Raw genomic sequence first — 17,929 nt, 5'->3', positions numbered from 1 at the left:
CAGTGAACACACATGTTGCTTTAAAGCCACATGCAGTGTGTGAGCCTGACTGGCAGCCTGTGCACTGAGACCATGAACGCAGCCGCTTCTCTGAAGCAGCTTCTTCTTCTTCTCTGCATCAAAGTGGCAGAAAGAGCCCAGGCTGCTGTGATCTACGAAAAGGAGGAGGAAGAACATGTGAGGGGAAACCACTCAGATATATCCAGGAATTCAATGCAGCGTCTCAGGGAGCTCAGTCTGTCACAGCTGCTGAGATCAGCTCACTACAGGAACACTCACAGTGTCAGGGAGCTCCTGTCTGGGAACCAGTGCTTTTTATGTCTCTGACCATTTCACGTCCATCATCCATTTAACTCAGGCAGGTCAAAGGTCAGCTCGGTGCAGGCTGCCGCTTTGTTGCTGCTCTTTGTACCCCACTGCACTCTAAAAAGCCCAACTTCATATTTGTTACTCTAGCTTATTTTTAAAAGCTGGGAGAACAAATACACTGTTTAAAAAGTTCAGCCAACTGAAATTTTAAAGTTTACTTATAAGTAGTGCAATCTACTTAAAGTTTTAGGTTGAACAAACTTCAGATAGTGGTGTGGGGATCTGCTGTGCTAAAGGACTTCTAAGAGCGTGGGCATGCGTCATGACGTGCACTACTGCGCATGTGCATTCGACACTACCTTAGGGAAGATGTATGACCTGTATGTTACTTCAGCGACAAAAAAAACAGGTAAGACTTTTTATTTTTCCTACTAGTTTTTTAATGTTATGTTAAGCTCAGGGTTTTAGCCAGTGGTTGATCGCCTGGCACCGGGTTGAGTGCAGTGGCTTTACTGTGTGTGTGTCATATTTATTTTATTGTGTTATCCTGTTTTCATCACTTTCATCACTTTGTTTTAAATGTGCTTTATAAAAAAAAAACTGAATTGGAAGTGACATCATGGCTCAAATGATTCATTATTGAACTGTTTCTTTAACATTTTTAAATATTTTTTATTTAACCTAGCATTTGTAGGATTTGACAACAAAAACTCAACAATAAAACAGCAACAACATGAAGATAAAACAGATTCAGTACAAACTAACATGTAAGATAAGAACTGATTTTTACTCTGACTGCTGGAGAAAAGCTAATCACTAACACGAACTCTAACAGCTAAAACACTTTAAATCCAGGAAAAAGGTTTCCTCAAACATTTCAGTCTTATGGATCTTTTGTCTTAGATGTGTTAAATTCAGGGTTGTCAAACATACGGCCTGAGGCCCACCAAAATATTCAATTAGTCCAATCCAGCCCACTGGATGGCAAACTTATAACACTGCTGCAATCTCACCTGAACACAACACACATTTCTGCAACTTTATAATACAAATACTAAAACTAAATACAAATAATTGCATGCTACTAATTTCTAGAAAAAAATGTAACTATGTAACATTTTCTTTCACAGCTCCCTCATCAGATTTTTACAGGAGATTCCATCGTATACTGTGGAGCCGGATCTCATGGTTTTTAAGTTAGACCAGAAGAGGATCTTTGTGTGTGTGCAGATTCATTGTGATCCAATGATGGGAATGATGTCAGGTCTGCATGATCACGCTGATGTTTGCACAGAGCAGATAATGAAGTGAATGTTTTTGCACATTGGTAACAGTGAAACAGTTTCTTTGCAGCGTGGGATCGTTTCACACCCCCGGTGAGTGCCGACGCTTCTCTGGCTGATGAACTCAACAACTTCTTTGCGCGCTTCGAGTCGGGAAGCCGACAGCCCGCTGCGCTCCCGGCCGGAGGGGCGGAGACACTCACTGTGACAGAGCGCGACGTGAGGAGGGCGTTTAGACGTGTAAACACCAGGAAAGCGGCTGGACCAGACGGTATTAGTGGACGTGTCCTTAAGACCTGCGCTGACCAGCTGGCACCTGTGTTTACACTGATATTCAACCTCTCACTGAAACTGTGTGTGATTCCCACCTGCTTTAAAAAGTCCATCATAGTCCCTGTCCCAAAGAAACCACACCCCAGCAGCCCCAATGACTTCAGGCCCATAGCACTCACCTCTGTGGTGATGAGGAGAGAGGAGAGACTCATCAAGACATTCATCACCTCCTCACTGCCCACCACCCTCGACCCACTACAGTTCGCATATCGGCCAGACAGATCCACAGATGACGCCATATCCTTCCTCCTCCACAAGACCCTTTCACACATAGACACCGGTAAGGGGAACTATGTGAGAGTGCTGTTTGTAGATTACAGCTCAGCATTCAACACCATAGTTCCCTCCTGGCTGGTCTCTAAGCTGCTGGACCTGGGCCTGGGCCCATCCCTGTGCAGGTGGGTTCACAGCTTCCTGACCAGCAGACCACAGGTGGTACGAGTGGGTCATCCTCCCTCACCCTCAACACCGGATCCCCCCAAGGCTGTGTGCTCAGCCCTCTGCTGTACTCACTGTACACCCATGACTGCGAGGCCACGTCAGAGTCCAACGTCATCATCAAGTTTGCTGACGACACTGCTGTTGTGGGACTAATCTCTCACAATGAGGAGACAGCCTACAGGAGAGAGGTCTCCCGCCTGGAGAACTGGTGCCAGGAGAACCACCTCCTGCTCAACGTCAGCAAAATGAAGGAACTGATCGTGGACTTCAGCAGGAAGCAGGAGAGGGACTACCATCCACTTGTCATCAGTGGTGCTGAGGTGGAAAGAGTGGACACCTTCAAATACCTGGGAGTGACCATCTCACAGGACCTGTCCTGGACTCATCACATAAACATCACTGTGAAGAAGGCCAGACAGCGTCTCTACCTCCTCAGGCGGCTGAGAGACTTCAAGCTCCCACTCAAGGTGCTCAGGAACTTTTACACCTGCACCATCGAGAGCATCGTGCGTGGGAGCATCACCACCTGGATGGGAAACTGCACCAAGCAGGACTTCATGGCCCTAAAAAGGGTGGTTCGTTCAGCTGAACGGACCATCAGAACCACCCTCCCCAACCTGCAGGACATTTACATCAAGCAGTGCAGGCTGAGGGCCATGAAGATCCTAAAACAGCCCAGCCACCCCGGACACTCTCTCTTCTCCCTGCTCCCATCAGGCTGGCGTTACCGCTGCCTGAGGACTAAGACTGAAAGGTTGAAGAAGAGTTTTTACCCACAAGCCATCCATCTGCTCAACTCTGAGCCCTAACTGGACCATTATTGCACAATGTAAATATTATAATTTATAATCTATAATTCCATGTAAAAGTGTGTATAGTGTATAGTGTGAATTACTTATTTTTATTTTTATTCTTCTTATTTATATGTGTGTATATATGGTTGCAGGTACAAAATACATTTCACTGTGCATTGTACTGTGTAGACTGTGCATGTGATAAATAAACACTATCTTATCTTATCTTATCTTTGTGTCGGGAGTATGAAGGGAGATTCCTGAAGCTCTTGTCACACTGGTCACAGCTGTAGTTCTCATCAGTGTGTTCAGTGTGTGTACTTTCATGAGCATTACAAGTACCTGATTGTGAGAAGCTTTTGTCACAGTGTCTGCACTTAAGATAAGATAAGATAAGATAGTGTTTATTTGTCACATGCGCAGTTATACACAGTACAATGCACAGTGAAATGTATTTTGTACCTGCAACCATATATACACACACATATAAATAAGAAGAATAAAAAGTAATTCACACTATATACTATACACTATACACACTATACACACGGAATTATAGAATGTTATATTATTTACATTGTGCAATAATGGTCCAGTTAGGGCTCAGAGTTGAGCAGACGGATGGCTTGTGGTTAAAAACTCTTCTTCAACCTTTCAGTCTTAGTCCTCAGGCAGCGGTAACGCCGGCCTGATGGGAGCAGGGAGAAGAGAGAGTGTCCGGGGTGGCTGGGCTATTTTAGGATCTTCATGGCCCTCAGCCTGCACTGCTTGGTGTAAATGTCCTGCAGGTTGGGGAGGGTGGTTCTGATGGTCCGTTCAGCTGAACGAACCACCCTTTTTAGGGCCATGAAGTCCTGCTTGGTGCAGTTTCCCATCCAGGTGGTGATGCTCCCATGCATGATGCTCTCGATGGTGCAGGTGTAAAAGTTCCTGAGCACCTTGAGTGGGAGCTTGAAGTCTCTCAGCCGCCTGAGGAGGTAGAGACGCTGTCTGGCCTTCTTCACAGTGATGTTAATGTGATGAGTCCAGGACAGGTCCTGTGAGATGGTCACTCCCAGGTATTTGAAAGTGTCCACTCTTTCCACCTCAGCACCACTGATGACAAGTGGATGGTAGTCCCTCTGCTGCTTCCTGCAAAAGTCCACGATCAGTTCCTTTGTTTTGCTGAAATTGAGCAGGAGATGGTTCTCCCGGCACCAGTTCTTCAGGCGGGATGGTTTCTGTCCTGTGTGGACTCGTTTATGTGCTTTAAGGTCACCTGCAGTGATGAAGGATGACCCACACTGGTCACAGAGGTGCTTTTTAACCCCACTGTGGAAGAGTTCATGGAGTTTCTTTGCAGTCCTTCAGTTTGTGTCCAGTGTGTCTACGCTGATGTGTTTTTAGGCTCTGTTGCTGATTGAAAGTTTTCCCACAAAGGTCACAGAGAAACGCTTTCCCACCACCACAGCGATGACAGGGTTGAGAACTGGATCCATCTGTGTGGCTCTGCTTCTAAACAAAGACACAAACACAGTGTAAGTCAGGGAATTCCTTCAACATTTTTATCCTGTACGTCGCCTGGAATAAAGAGCATCTCTGCCAACGTCCAATTACATTTTACTGTTTACATTACAACACTCAGCTTACTGGGATACAATAACAACAATACTACCACCATAATACTACAATAATACTCATTTAATACTATAATAACCTTAGTGTCGTAGTGCTACAATAATAATGTCACACTATAAAAATATTTTAATACTGCATTACCACCACTGTAAATGTTCAATAACATCACTGTACTACTATAATGCGTAGCTAGTACCAGAATACCACAGTAATACTACAATACTGCTAATGTAATACTATATACCACCACCAGAGTACATTCATAGAGCACAACAAACTGTGGGACTCACTAAAAGTGAGCAGTGAGTGATTTTGGACACAGCTGTGTCTGTTCATTTTTCATACGGCTCATTTCATACAGACTTTCTCCTGCAGCCTTCAAACAAGTCACACTTTGACTCTGTGAGCTGGAGAACGGTGGAACAAAGAGAGGACATGAGAGGAAGATGAGATTCTTTCTAAGGTAAAGACTGCTCACCAAGCGTCCTTTGATAAACTACTAGCTTACAGGTAACGTTATCATTCATTTTAGAGTTTTAGTCAGATATTGGATCTGTACATGATGTTTCATTTTCTAGAAAGTTTTCTCAAAGCAAATGAAATGATAATTCCATGTTATTCAAAGTTTATAGTGGACAGTAAGTGCAGGCTAAACTGGGTAGTTTGCAGTGTTGTGGTTCAGTTTTCAGTGATGAACTCTGTTGGACTGCTGCAGGGCAGACTGTGGGATCCTTGGTCACTGCTAGGTTAGGTCCTGGTAGCAGCAGAGACATTATGAGAGAGAGACATGGAGCTCAACTCTGAACTGAAATTTCTGACTAAATATTAGATAGAAAGATGGTGGAAGTATAACTACCAGGAGAGAAGCTGTTAAAATCTTATTTGTGTACAAAGAAAACTTTTATCATATCTGACTGAATATTCTGTGCATGAAGTTTTTATGTCCCGTTGATCTTTGAAATGAAAGTTAATTTAGATAATGGACCTATATATGGTAAGAAGAGGTTACACCACCCAGGAAGCTCCGCCCACACACAGCAACAGGAAACCAGGTGAGTCAAAGACAAACAATGTAAATGGTTTTAAAGACCCACTTCCAGCTCTGCTGTGGAAACATTAACGTAAACGAGCCAAATATACGACAAAAAGTGGCATCACAAGCAAACAGCAGAGCAGGCAGCCTGTTAAGGACCGACTCCCTCTGACAAATATTTAAACTGTTTGTAGTTTGGCTCTGTTTCCTCTGTGCTAACAAAGCTTACAGGTGTTTTTACCTGCAGAGAGAAGAATTTGGGCTTCAAAGCAAATAATTAAACAGAAATGTTTTGATAATTTGTTCTATGGTTGTATTTTATAATTTATTTTTTATGACAGTAAAATTATTTTTATTCTATGTACACCTGACTGAAGAAGGAGCCACTGTAAACCAACATAAAGACCCATATATACAGAAATAATAATACCATGATATACCAGGAAACTGGTGTATCATAAATAATACAGTGATATAAATGTTTGTCCCTACAAAAAGTAATAACTTAGTTTCTTATGATCATAGAAGCAAAAATCATAACTGAACAGTTGTTCCCAACAGTCAGGCTAAAGTTACAAGATCAAAATAAAAACACATACCTCACAGTAACTGCACTTGTAGAGTCTCTTTCTGCTGTGGATCTGTTGGTGTGCTCTCAGGTGATGTGGAGCTTTAAAAGTCTTATCACAGGTCACATTTATGAGGTCTCTCCTCAGTGTGGGTAAACATGTGGGTTTGTAATTGTTGGTGTGTTGCAAACTTTTTGCCACACTGATCACAGCTGTACACATCATGTCCAGTGTGAATGCATAGGTGTGTATTTCTGCTCCTTAGCCAACTGAAAGTTTTTCCACAATAGTCACAGCTCTATGCCTTAATTCCAGAGTGGGTAACTTGATGCCTCTGTAAGCTGCCACTTCGATTAAAAGCTCTGCCACACTGATCACAGCTGTACGGCTTCTCTCCACTGTGGATGAGTTGGTGTGTTTTTAAGCTTCCAGCCTGGGTAAAAGACTTTCCACACAAGTCACAGCTGAACGGCTTCTCTCCAGTGTGGATCACTTCATGTCTTTTTAGCTTACACTTCCTGGCAAATTCCGTCCCACACTGATCACAGGTGTATTTTTTTCCTCCCTTCCTTCTGTGAGGTTTGTCAGCCTCCTGAGAGCGCTGGCTTCTTGCTCCATGTTGGTCCTGCAGTGACAGAGATACAAATAGAGGCAGTGAGTGAAATGCAGTCGTGGAACAAACTTCAAACTCCATTAATATTAGAGTTTTTTTGGTAGCCTCCAAAGGTCTACTAGGTCTATTACCTCCACCTACTGGTGAAAGTAGCACATTACATGCAGCCATGTACAAGGGAAAAAAAGAGGAAACGTAAATTTATGTAAAATGATTTCAAAGCATTAATTGGACATCCTGGTTATAAAGAATCATAACATGCCAAAATGCCAAAGGATGGGACAACACTGCAAATGGATGAAAGCCATCCTGGAAACTTGTTTTATCTGTGAGCTAACAGACACATCCTGGTCAAAGATGAATCCAAGATTCCTCACAGGACTACTGCAGGCCACATGAATACCATAAAAGGGCAGCAAACACACACTCTTTCAAGTACTGTATGCATATATTTTCTCATAAATAACAAAGCAAATATGAGCTCTCTCCCACTGAGTTTCTGATCACACTGACAGACAAACTCCACAGTGTTGAACTGCAGTTTGTGATGGTAGTTGTTGTTCTGCTCTGCAGCCTCTGTGAGTTTGGTGTAGCAGCACATGAAGCAGCTCTCCACCTTCTGCAGCTTCTGCTTAGAGTGACCCTAAAGCTTGAAGCAGATCTTTAGAGCAGAACAAGGACTACTGCCACCAGCTGCAGTCCAACACAGTGGAGTTGGAGTGTGTTGAACCACGGGATGAGAGACTCTGGGGATCACCACAACAGCAACGTCAACAGCTACTGGTACAGCATTTCCAAACCAGTAAGAACTGGAATCAAACTGGTTGGAAAACAATGAGATCTAATGAGGAGAGAGTGGAAAAGTGCTATGAAAATATGAAATGTGTAATTATAACAATGAAAATGACATTATAGATCAAATACTGCTCAATGAAAATGATGTATTGTATGATAAATTGTGGGTTTGATCTGAATCTTGATTATTAATGTCTTTGTTTCAGTGTCCTGTTAAAATGTGACCTTTTTATTTTGTCTTGTTGTAACGTCAGTGCTAATTGGGCCATAATAAAACAAACCAACAGCAGCTGATGAAGTCACACAGTTTCAATAATAGTGTAACACTGATATTTTTCTCACCTGTTGTGTTGAACTCATTGTTTCCTCTGTAGAGGCTGAAAATGTTCCTCTGCTGCTCCGTCAGACTCTCCTCCTCCTGATGATCAGCTGCAGGAGAACAGATCTGTATTAGAAGCTACCACACTGCACTGTTTGGGGGAATGAGCCCTTTAAGGCTGGATTTGGACTGATACACTTTTGGGTTATACGGCCGGTTCTAGCCGGCTATGTTAGGGTGGGCATCTAGAAACAGTAGGTGGGAACTTGTTTGAAACAAAGACAGAAGGTCTGAACAGCCGACTAGTAACCCACAGGTTTGTGGTTGGAGTCCCTGTTGGATCTGGACTGCAGCGACTGGGAGGTTTTCAGGACCGCTCCAACAGTTTGATGAGTGTACAGATGCTGTGACGTCCTACATCAGCTTCTGTGAGGACAGCTGCACACCATCACACACCAGGGTGGCTTATAGTAATGACAAGCCCTGGTTCACAGCTAAGCTGAGGAGGCTGAGGCTGGAAAAGGAGGAAGTGTTTCAGAGTGGAGACAGAGGCAGTTTCAAAGTTCAGGTTTAGCAAAGCAGTGAGAGGCTAAACAGGTGAACTGAGAGAAACTCCAAAACCAGTTTTCAGTGAACGACTCTGCTTCTGTCTGGAAAGTTCTCAGTGACCCAACCACAAGCCTGAAGCCCCCCCCCACTGCACCAGCAGTTCACACCTCACCAACAGCCTGAACAGCTTCTCCTGTAGCTTCAACAATGGGACAGACCTGTTACTCCCAAACCCCAGTTTCACCACCTCCACCATTCATACTACAACAGGGACCTGCTCACCACCTCACAAGTCTCTCCACCCCCCCCCACCCCCCCCCATGACGCCTCTCTCCATAGTTGAGAGAGATTGTGAAGAAGTGCTGCGTGGTGGGTGGGATTGGACTCAGTATGCAGGACTCACAGGCGAACTAAACTGAAAGGTTGTTTATTGAGGGGAATGACCGGAGACATAAAATACAAAATAAACTGGGCTGGACAGGTGCCAGGTAGTGATGTTACGTCTTGTACCGAAGCTCCGAGGAACGTGCCGAGCAAAAGGGGGCGTGTCCAAATGAAGCCTGTGTCGAGGCACGTATCCTTTTTGAGAAAATCACGTGACAAAAGCCAAACGAGGCCCCGTTTTCTGAAATCATGTGACTGCTTCATTATGTGATTGGAGCTGCTGAAAAAGACGTGGGAACCAGAGGAAGTGTTCTGGGTGATCTGAGTGTGATCCACTGTTATAGCAGCAGAATCAGAAGCACCTGGATCCTGTACACATTAGAGCTTCAGTTTCAGCATCCTTTCAATTCAATTCAATTTTATATAGCGCCAAATCACAACAAACAGTCGCATCAAGGCGCATTGTATTGTGGGTAAAGACCCTACAATTATACAGAGAAAACCCAACAGTCAAAACGACCCCCTATGAGCAGCACTTGGTGACAGTGGGAAGGAAAAACTCCCTTTTAACAGGAAGAAACCTCCAGCAGAACCAGGCTCAGGGAGGGGCAGTCATCTGCTGTGACTGGTTGGGCTGAGGGGAGAGAGACAGGACAAAAGACATGCTGTGGAAGAGAGACAGAGATTAATAATCGTTGCCAGTTAATAGGTTTGAAGCCACATGGCGTCACAGTAACGCTGCAGTTCGCTAATAAGATACTTTTTTATGACAGACTAGACCCTCAGAATTGGATTGACACCTCATTTGTCCAATCATGTTATGAAATGGGTTTTCCAGAGCCAATAATAAGCAGACAGTGTCATGTGACTTTTCTGGACATGCCCCCAAATGTTCCCCAATTGTTCTGATTGGTTGAGTCTGACCCAAAATCCGAAACCACAGATGTATAGCCAATAAAATTCCTGACTGATGTAGTGACAACCGACAACAGCACAAGCTGAATCTGAGCTCATGTTCCAACTAATAAAGCTGCCCGTTACAGCACAAAGTAACCGAATTTTGTCATTAACTCTGGCTCTAACTTTGGGTAACCGGAAGTATAAAACCGCGCAGCGGAAGTAGCGGTCTGTCATGGCAGCCTACGTGTGCTCTTCCAGAAACGTGTGCTCTTCACCAAGTGCAATACTCACCATCATCATTATATATGTATACACTTATTTCTTTTTTACAACATATATATTTTTATATATATATATATATATATATATATATATTTCTCATTTTCTGTATTTTTATACATTTTATTTTCTGTATATTTTATACAGTGCATTTTCCTTTCTGTATATTTGTATATGTATATTGTATATGTATATTTCTGTATATTTTCATACTAGATTATTATATTTTTATTTTTATTTTACAGAGTTTGACTTTCTATTGCATGGCACTGAACAGGAGTGTCCCTCCAATCTCATTGTACATCCTGTATAACGACAATAAAGGCATTCTGTTCTATTCTATTCTAGGAACCACAAGTAAGCCAGCAGTCTGAGAGCCAAGTGCTCTATTAGGGTGATATGGTACTATAAGTTCTTTGAGATAAGATGGGGCCTAGAGCCTCTCCCAGCTGACATAGGGCAAGAGGCAGGGTACACCCTGTACAGGTCACCAGCCTGTTGCAGGCCCAACACAGAGAGACAACCATTCACACTCACACCTATGGGCAATTTGGAGTTTCCAATTAACCTAACCCCAGTAACTGCATGTCTTTGGACAGTGGAAGGAAACCAGAGTACCCACAGAAAATCCACACAGACACGGGGAGAACATGCAAACTCCACACACAGAGAGGGAGGGGCCTGGGCCAAGGTGGAATCAAACCCAGGCCTTCCAGATGGTATTCTAACTGTGAGGCAGCAGTGCTAACCACTGCGCCACTGTATTAACTGAAGGACAAATCCTGGTCAAAAATGACTCCAAGATTTCTTACAGTGTTCCTGGAGGCCAAAGTAATGCCATCCAGAGTAAGTATGTGGTTTGACACCATGTTTCTAAGATTTGTGGGGCCGAGTACAAGAATTTCAGTTTTATCTGAATTTAGAAGCAGGAAATTAGAGGTCATCCAGGCCTTGATGTCTTTAAGACATTCCTGCAGTTTAACTAATTGATGTGTGTCATCTGGCTTCATTGATAGGTAAAGCTGAGTATCATCTGCATTACAATGAAAGTTTCTGCAATGCTTTCTAATAATACCGCCTAAGGGAAGCATGTATAATGTAAATAGAATTGTCCTAGCATAGAACCCTGTGGAACTCTATAATTAACCTTAGTGTGTGAAGAAGACTCCCCATTTATGTGAACAAATTGGAGTCTATTAGATAAATATGATTCAAACCACTGCACTGAGGTCCAACAGGACAAGAACAGAGATGAGTCCACTGTCAGAGGTTGTAAGAAGATCATTTGTAACCTTCACTAATGCTGTTTCTGTACTGTGAATTCTGAAACCTGACTGAAACTCTTCAAATAAACCGTTCAAGAATCTTTGAGAGAAAAGAAAGGTTGGAGATTGGCCTATACTAAGCTAAGACAGCTGGGTCAAGTGAGAGCTGCGTGAAGCTGACACCCCACCCATGTGAAAAATTTCAGCAAATAGACTGAGCGGTTAGTGTTAGATTCAACTCATTGTCATTGTGCACACAAGGCACACAACAAAATCAACGTTCCAGATCACTCATCCAGAGACGAGCATCTGCGGTCATGCAGACAGAGACCGGTGCTACCGTTAAGCCAATGTCGTTTAATTGTCTTGCCCAAGGACACAACGCAGCACAGGGACAGGGGCTCAAACCGGCAACCCTCCGGCTGCAAGGCAAACACTTACCCACTGCGCCACTGCCACTTTTCTGCCAGTGCTCTGTTTGTTGTGCTTTGTGCCGTTAAAATTTTAATTTGTGCTGCTTTAGTTTCTGAGTTATTAAAGATTATTTTTTAGGTCATCCAAAGGTCACCATCCCCCCATCCTGCTCCAAAACAAACCACAGTGGTCTACTTTTTTTAGTGCTCTGTTTAAGCCTCTTTTATTTAAGAGCAGGCCCGGATTAAGGTGGGTCTGGGCCCCGGGGCAAGGAGATTGCAAGGGCCCCCCCTCCCCCCCTCCCGCTCCGAGCCCATACCAACCCCCCAACCCCCCCCCCCCCCACCCCCCCCGACACACACTCCGCTACAAAAGTCTCTTTCTGCTCTTCCTTCGTGCAAAATCATCTACCAACTCATCAAAGTTCAGCTGTTGCACAAACTGTGATTCAATTGCAAGAAGTGAGAGGGAGTTCAGACGATTTTGGGTCATTTTCATCCTGAGCTCATTTTTTATTCGAGCCATTCTGGAGAATGACCGTTCCCCTTCACAGTTCGTAATTGGCAGAGTCAAGAACAGTCGAAGTTGCCATATCCTGTAGCCCAGGGGCCCTTTGATTGCTGTCCCCCTAGGCGCTCTAGTCGCCGTACCGCATAGCCCAGGGGCCCTTTGATTGCCGTTTCCTGTGGCACAGGGGCCCTATGGTTGCCATATCCCGTGGCTCAGGGGCCCTTTGATAGCCGTCCCCCGTGGCCCAGGGGCCCTCTGATTGCCGTCCCCCGTGGCCCAGGGGCCCTCTGGTTGCCATATCCCGTGGTTCAGGGGCCCTTTGCCATCCCCCGTGGCCCAGGGGCCCTCTGATTGCCGTCCTCCGTGGCCTAGGGGCCCTCTGGTTGCTGTACGACATGGCCCAGGGGCCCTCTGGTTCCTATGTCCTGTGGCCGAGGGCCCTCTGACTGCTGTCACTCCCCCCAGCCCATTTCAGTTAACCCTTATAGACTAAAGAAGTACAACTAAAGAAGATCCTAGAATAGAGGGCTCTATCGCAATCAGCATCGACATCGGTATCTGGATTGTTGTTGGGCCCCCCCCTGGGCCCCCTGGATCCATGGGCCCCGGGGCGCAAGCCCCACTCGCCCGGTCGGTAATACAGCCCTGCCCATAGCTGATTGTCTTGGCAAATGCAGTGAGAGGAAGTGAACTCAAGTTGACTTGTGTACAGCTGTTGGCTGTAACAAGCTTAAAATGCATATTTAAAAAAAAAACCACACACACACATAGAAGATAAATCAGCTGACCCGAGTAAGCGTGAGGGGGCGTATGGGTGGAGCAGGTCAGACAGATAGAGTGTGTTGAGGACATTAAAAAGAAATAAAAGAATTTTAAAATCAAGCCGAAAATGAACTGGGAGCCAATGAAGTGATGCTAAAATCAGTGTAAATGCGCTGACGTGTGTGGCCAGAACGGAACTTTGAGGAAGCAGTCCATTTGTACCGGGAGTTTGGAGAGCAGCGTAGCGCTGCACAAGAAGCTCACATTGAAAGTGCATTGAATGTTGGGGTTTTATAGGTGCACTCTTAACTTTTTGATTGCACCTTGTCTGCTGATTAGCTGCCAGGTATGTGGGCTTTACCTCATAGTTACCTGAAAAAGTCACACATGTGTATCAGCGCACATCTTGAAGCAGTCTTGCAGTCAAACTGTAGTTGTTACTCCACACGGGAACGTTTGTTTCATGGCCTGAGGCTTTTAAGACATGGCCTGCTCCAAGGCAACCTAAGCGCCCTGTTAAAAATGTACCGAGCTTGGAGTGACACTCCGCCTTACCCATAAACTCAGGGAAAGAGAAAAGAGCAACAGTCATAAGATTAGATTAGAACAATATACCAGGAGTGTGTAGGTAAGCAGTGGAGAAAGTATCAACAATGCACCAATAGTCATTGTTTAAAATATTAGTTGGACTGATACTCATTGTTTTGTTGCCCATTTTGTTTATGTTGTTCTTTATTGTCCCTTTTGTCCCTTTTGACAGAAAGAAAGAAATCTTTCAGCCAGGCTAACTGCTTTAGTCAGTGCTAAATTCATGTGACATGACAAATGGCATCAGGGAGCATCATCTTATTTGCCAGTACGCTGCTGTCTGCTGATGCCCATTTGACCAATCCATCAGTGCATCCGAAAAAATCTTTCCACTGCTCTCTTATTCACAAGGGGTCGCCACAGTGGATGGATCTGCGTATTTGATTTGGTAGATTTATTTCTTTCTTTTTACAGCGGATGCCCTTCTTGGCACCACCCTCCCAGGGGTTTGTGTCTCCTCCCTGGTTAAAGACCAAGAGGAGACACAAACCCCTGGGAATATGTTAACCATTACACTATGAAGCCACTGGAAACTCTCTAGAGAACAATTATCTTCAAAAAGGGATCTACACCGCTCAAAAAAACAATGAAAGAAACACTTTGCAAACCTAATGATAATGAAAGTTTTGGTCCAGTGCATATCTAGTCCAAAAAAATCCAATATTGATATGTTGTGAATGTTCTTTATACATACAGTAAGAGTTAAGGTATACTGAAAAGAGAAAATTGATGCCAAGAGCAGCAGAGTTGGAGTCTCTGCTCGTCAGAATGTCTCTAATATGTTTGTGTTTGGCCCACATTGGCTGGTTTGTCTGTGCACAGACTTAGTACAACAGGTAGTTTCGTTGACAGGACTACTTTGGAGAATGCTCTGAAGGTGTGATCAGTGAAAAGGTGGTGATAGTTTACGAGCTGTCGGAGGAGATGCTGGACAATGGATTTCCACTTGCAACAGAGTCCAACGTCCTCAAGGAGATGATTAGGCCTCCCAACATCCTGCCATCGGTTGTCAATACACTAACAGGTAACCGGAGGTCATCCTGACTTTGGAGCTGTTTTCCTAACCTCTAAAAATCTGTGGTGTTAATGTGTACATTTATGGCTTTGCCTTGCTTTTGTGTGTTTTCCAGGAGGCAGTAATGTTGGAGACACGTTGCCACAGGGTCAGCTGTCTAACATCCCATGGAGGCGGACTGGAGTTAAATATGGCAATAATGAGGCGTATTTTGATGGGACAGAAGAAATAGATGCTATTGTGGACAAATGCGGTACAAAGATGCCCTTATTTGAGCAGCACTTATTTGATCAGTGGTTTGGTTGCAGTTAGAAGCTTTTTATAGTCGGGATTTGTCATCCTTGTTTTCCAGGTACGACCGCGATGGCAGAGATCCAGGGTGCAATTGAAGCCTGTGTGAAGCTCAGTGGGATGCCTGACCTGACCTTGTCCTTTATGGTTGGATCATTTGTGCATAGATTTTAGTGGTCTGCTTTGTGTCGCTGTAAAGGTAATTCACGCTTGATGTTTTTGATGGCAGAATCCTGGTCTTCTCGATGACGCGAGTTTCCACCCGTGCGTTCGGTTTATGCGCCGGGAGTCGGAGCGCGTCCTGTCATTGATCCCAGCGGATGGAAAGTTCACGCTCATGACCTACCGCGTCAGCTCTCAAAAGTAAGTGCAGCCATCATTTGCTGACTTGTAGCAAAAATGAATTCAGCTTCAGCAGATTGAAATAGCAGTATTCACAACACTAATCCTTGCCTTCTGTTTGTCAGCACCTTCAAGTTTTTTGTAGCTATTTCAACAACACAGCTGATGGTGTGTCTTGGTGTGCTCACATATACCACAAGACACATCCAACAACACAGCACAATGCGATACAAAATACTAAAAGTACACGATGAAGCCTATAAAAGTAGTGCAATGTCTCAGAGTACAGGGGCTGTGTGTCTTTAAAGTGCCTTTGCACAAGAGAACAGTCCATAGTGCAGGTTTGGGTTCATATTTGTTCATATAGTTTCAGTGCAAAATACATTCACATTTTCTGATCAAAACCTGATGTAGGTAAACTGAATGTACAAAGTGTCCCTGAAGCATGATGTTCTTCTGCTAGTCATACTCCATCTTTTGCCTGATGGGAGAAAATTGAAGAGGTGATGCGCAGGGTGGGAGGAGTCAGCGATGATGCTGATGACGCTCCTGGTAATTCTACTTTTTCAAGCTGCGTTTGTCCCCATTAGTTGCGTTACCGCGCCAAGTCAGGATGCAGAAAGTAAGCAATAGTGGCGACAGGACGCACCCTTGTGGATCGCCGGTGTCAAGATCCCTGGGTGACGTGACATGATTGTGAATTTTAACAGCTTGTTTCTTACAGGACAGAAAGATCCACTGAGAAAGTAATCCATTAACACACATAGTAAGAAGAGTGCTGTACAGCCTGACAGGAATAATTATATTAAACGCTGAACTAAAATCAAGGAACAGAACACGACAGAAGTGCGCTTAACTTGACAGTGTTCAAGAACTGCATTGGCCGAGCCTCTGTTAGCCCTGTGGGTGAACTGATGAGGGTCTACAGTGATGTGGGACAGATTCTTACAAATTCAAACACCTTCATAATAACTGAAGTGAGAGCAGCAAGTCTGTAATTATTAAGACAGGTGATGTTATTCTTCTTAGCCACTGGGATGACCACAGCTGATAATAAGATCTTGCCATGGTTTTTTTTTTCATGGGTTTCAAGTGACAAATTATTTTTATTCTGCAGTAAAGCTCCACAAAACCACACTTTTTACTGCCTGTAATTGCCATCCACCACTGTGCTCAGTGCTGTTTGTTTCCTTCCTCAGTCTCGTAGCCATTCCAGTGCACGTGAAGCAGAACATCAATTTTTTGGAGACAGGATCTTGCGGTCGCTTGGACATCACCATTGGACCCAAGCAGACAATGGGGAAGATGGTGGAGGACTTGAAAGTCTCTATCCACATGCCTAAGGCTGTGCTTAATGCCAACCTCACAGCCACACAGGGAAACTACACCTATGGCTTTGCTACAAAGGTAATCAGCCACCACCAGGTCTGTCCCAAGCAGTAAAACTGTAGGACTGTGCTAAGTGAGAGAGTGTCTTTGACTTTACTACAAAGCTGCATCCAGTTGCACTGATAAGCAATCTAAGATGACAATTTAAGAACGTGCCAGTCAAGCACAAGCATCAAAGGCTCCTGTCCTGGTCCACTTTTGGATCTGTTGGAGACAGTAAAACTAAAAATCATTTACTCTGCTTGTTTGGGTAGGTGCTGGTTTGAGACATTAACCCCCAGAAGCTTCCTAAACCTGCGAGGCAGTCTGACTATGCAGACAGGTGTCCCTAAACCCGAAGAGAACCCCTCGCTCAACATTGACCTGAAGATCCAGCAGTTGGCCACATCAGGTAATCTCCAGCGCATGACCTCAGCTACGTTTAAGCTTAAAGCTGTAGCGTGTGAGTCTGTTCAGGCCGTTTCTCTTCCTTGATTTGTGTTCCACTGCTCTCCACCTCTGTGCAGGTCTTAAAGTGAACCGTCTCGACACGCACGCAGAGAAGTACGAGCCGTTTAAAAGGCGTCAAATATGTGACTAAAGCAGGCAGATTTCAAGCGAGGACCTGAGTAGCTACTATTACAGGTCGAAGGTCAGCAATCCAGCGGGCCAAAGAGCAGCGAGGTTGCCGCACCACTGACTCAGCTCTGCAATAAGCCTTACATGTCCACCACCTCATTGTTATTAACAATTCTGCCTTTTTGTGTGTGTGTGTGTGTGTGTGTTTGCCATTACATTTATATGACCTGATGGTTTCGTGGCCTGTAAAGGGAAGCCTTAATAATAGATCCGACCTTATTCAAATGCTATTAGTTTCTATCCAGTCTGAATGTGCTGCTTTGTGTGAATCATTCCTTCTTTTGTTTTTTTTCATTTCATTTCATTTTTTGTATCTAACACCTTCGGAGTGTTGCCTAATGGGAATATTTTGGTTTGAAAAAGGGCATTTACAGCTCACTGCCTTACATCACACCGCTGCACCTAAAGGACATTGCCTGCATGTTGCTTGCCTGCCTTTGAAATTCTTAAGTTAGCCAGTTTTATAAATATAGATGTTTAGTTTGGAAAAATCAAAGTCTTTATCTATTTTCTGAGT

At 44.3% G+C, this 17,929-nt stretch overlaps 1 pseudogene; it reads left to right on the top strand.

Annotated features, from left to right (window-relative positions):
* The first annotated feature begins 13,653 nt into the window (after positions 1 to 13,653).
* LOC115781357 (AP-3 complex subunit mu-1-like) lies at positions 13,654 to 17,402 on the top strand (annotated as a pseudogene).
* Positions 17,403 to 17,929: the final 527 nt, after the last annotated feature.

Source organism: Archocentrus centrarchus, chromosome 6 (assembly GCF_007364275.1).
Source record: "Archocentrus centrarchus isolate MPI-CPG fArcCen1 chromosome 6, fArcCen1, whole genome shotgun sequence".
NCBI lineage: Eukaryota > Metazoa > Chordata > Actinopteri > Cichliformes > Cichlidae > Archocentrus > Archocentrus centrarchus.
This window is presented reverse-complemented; position numbering and strand designations above follow the sequence as displayed.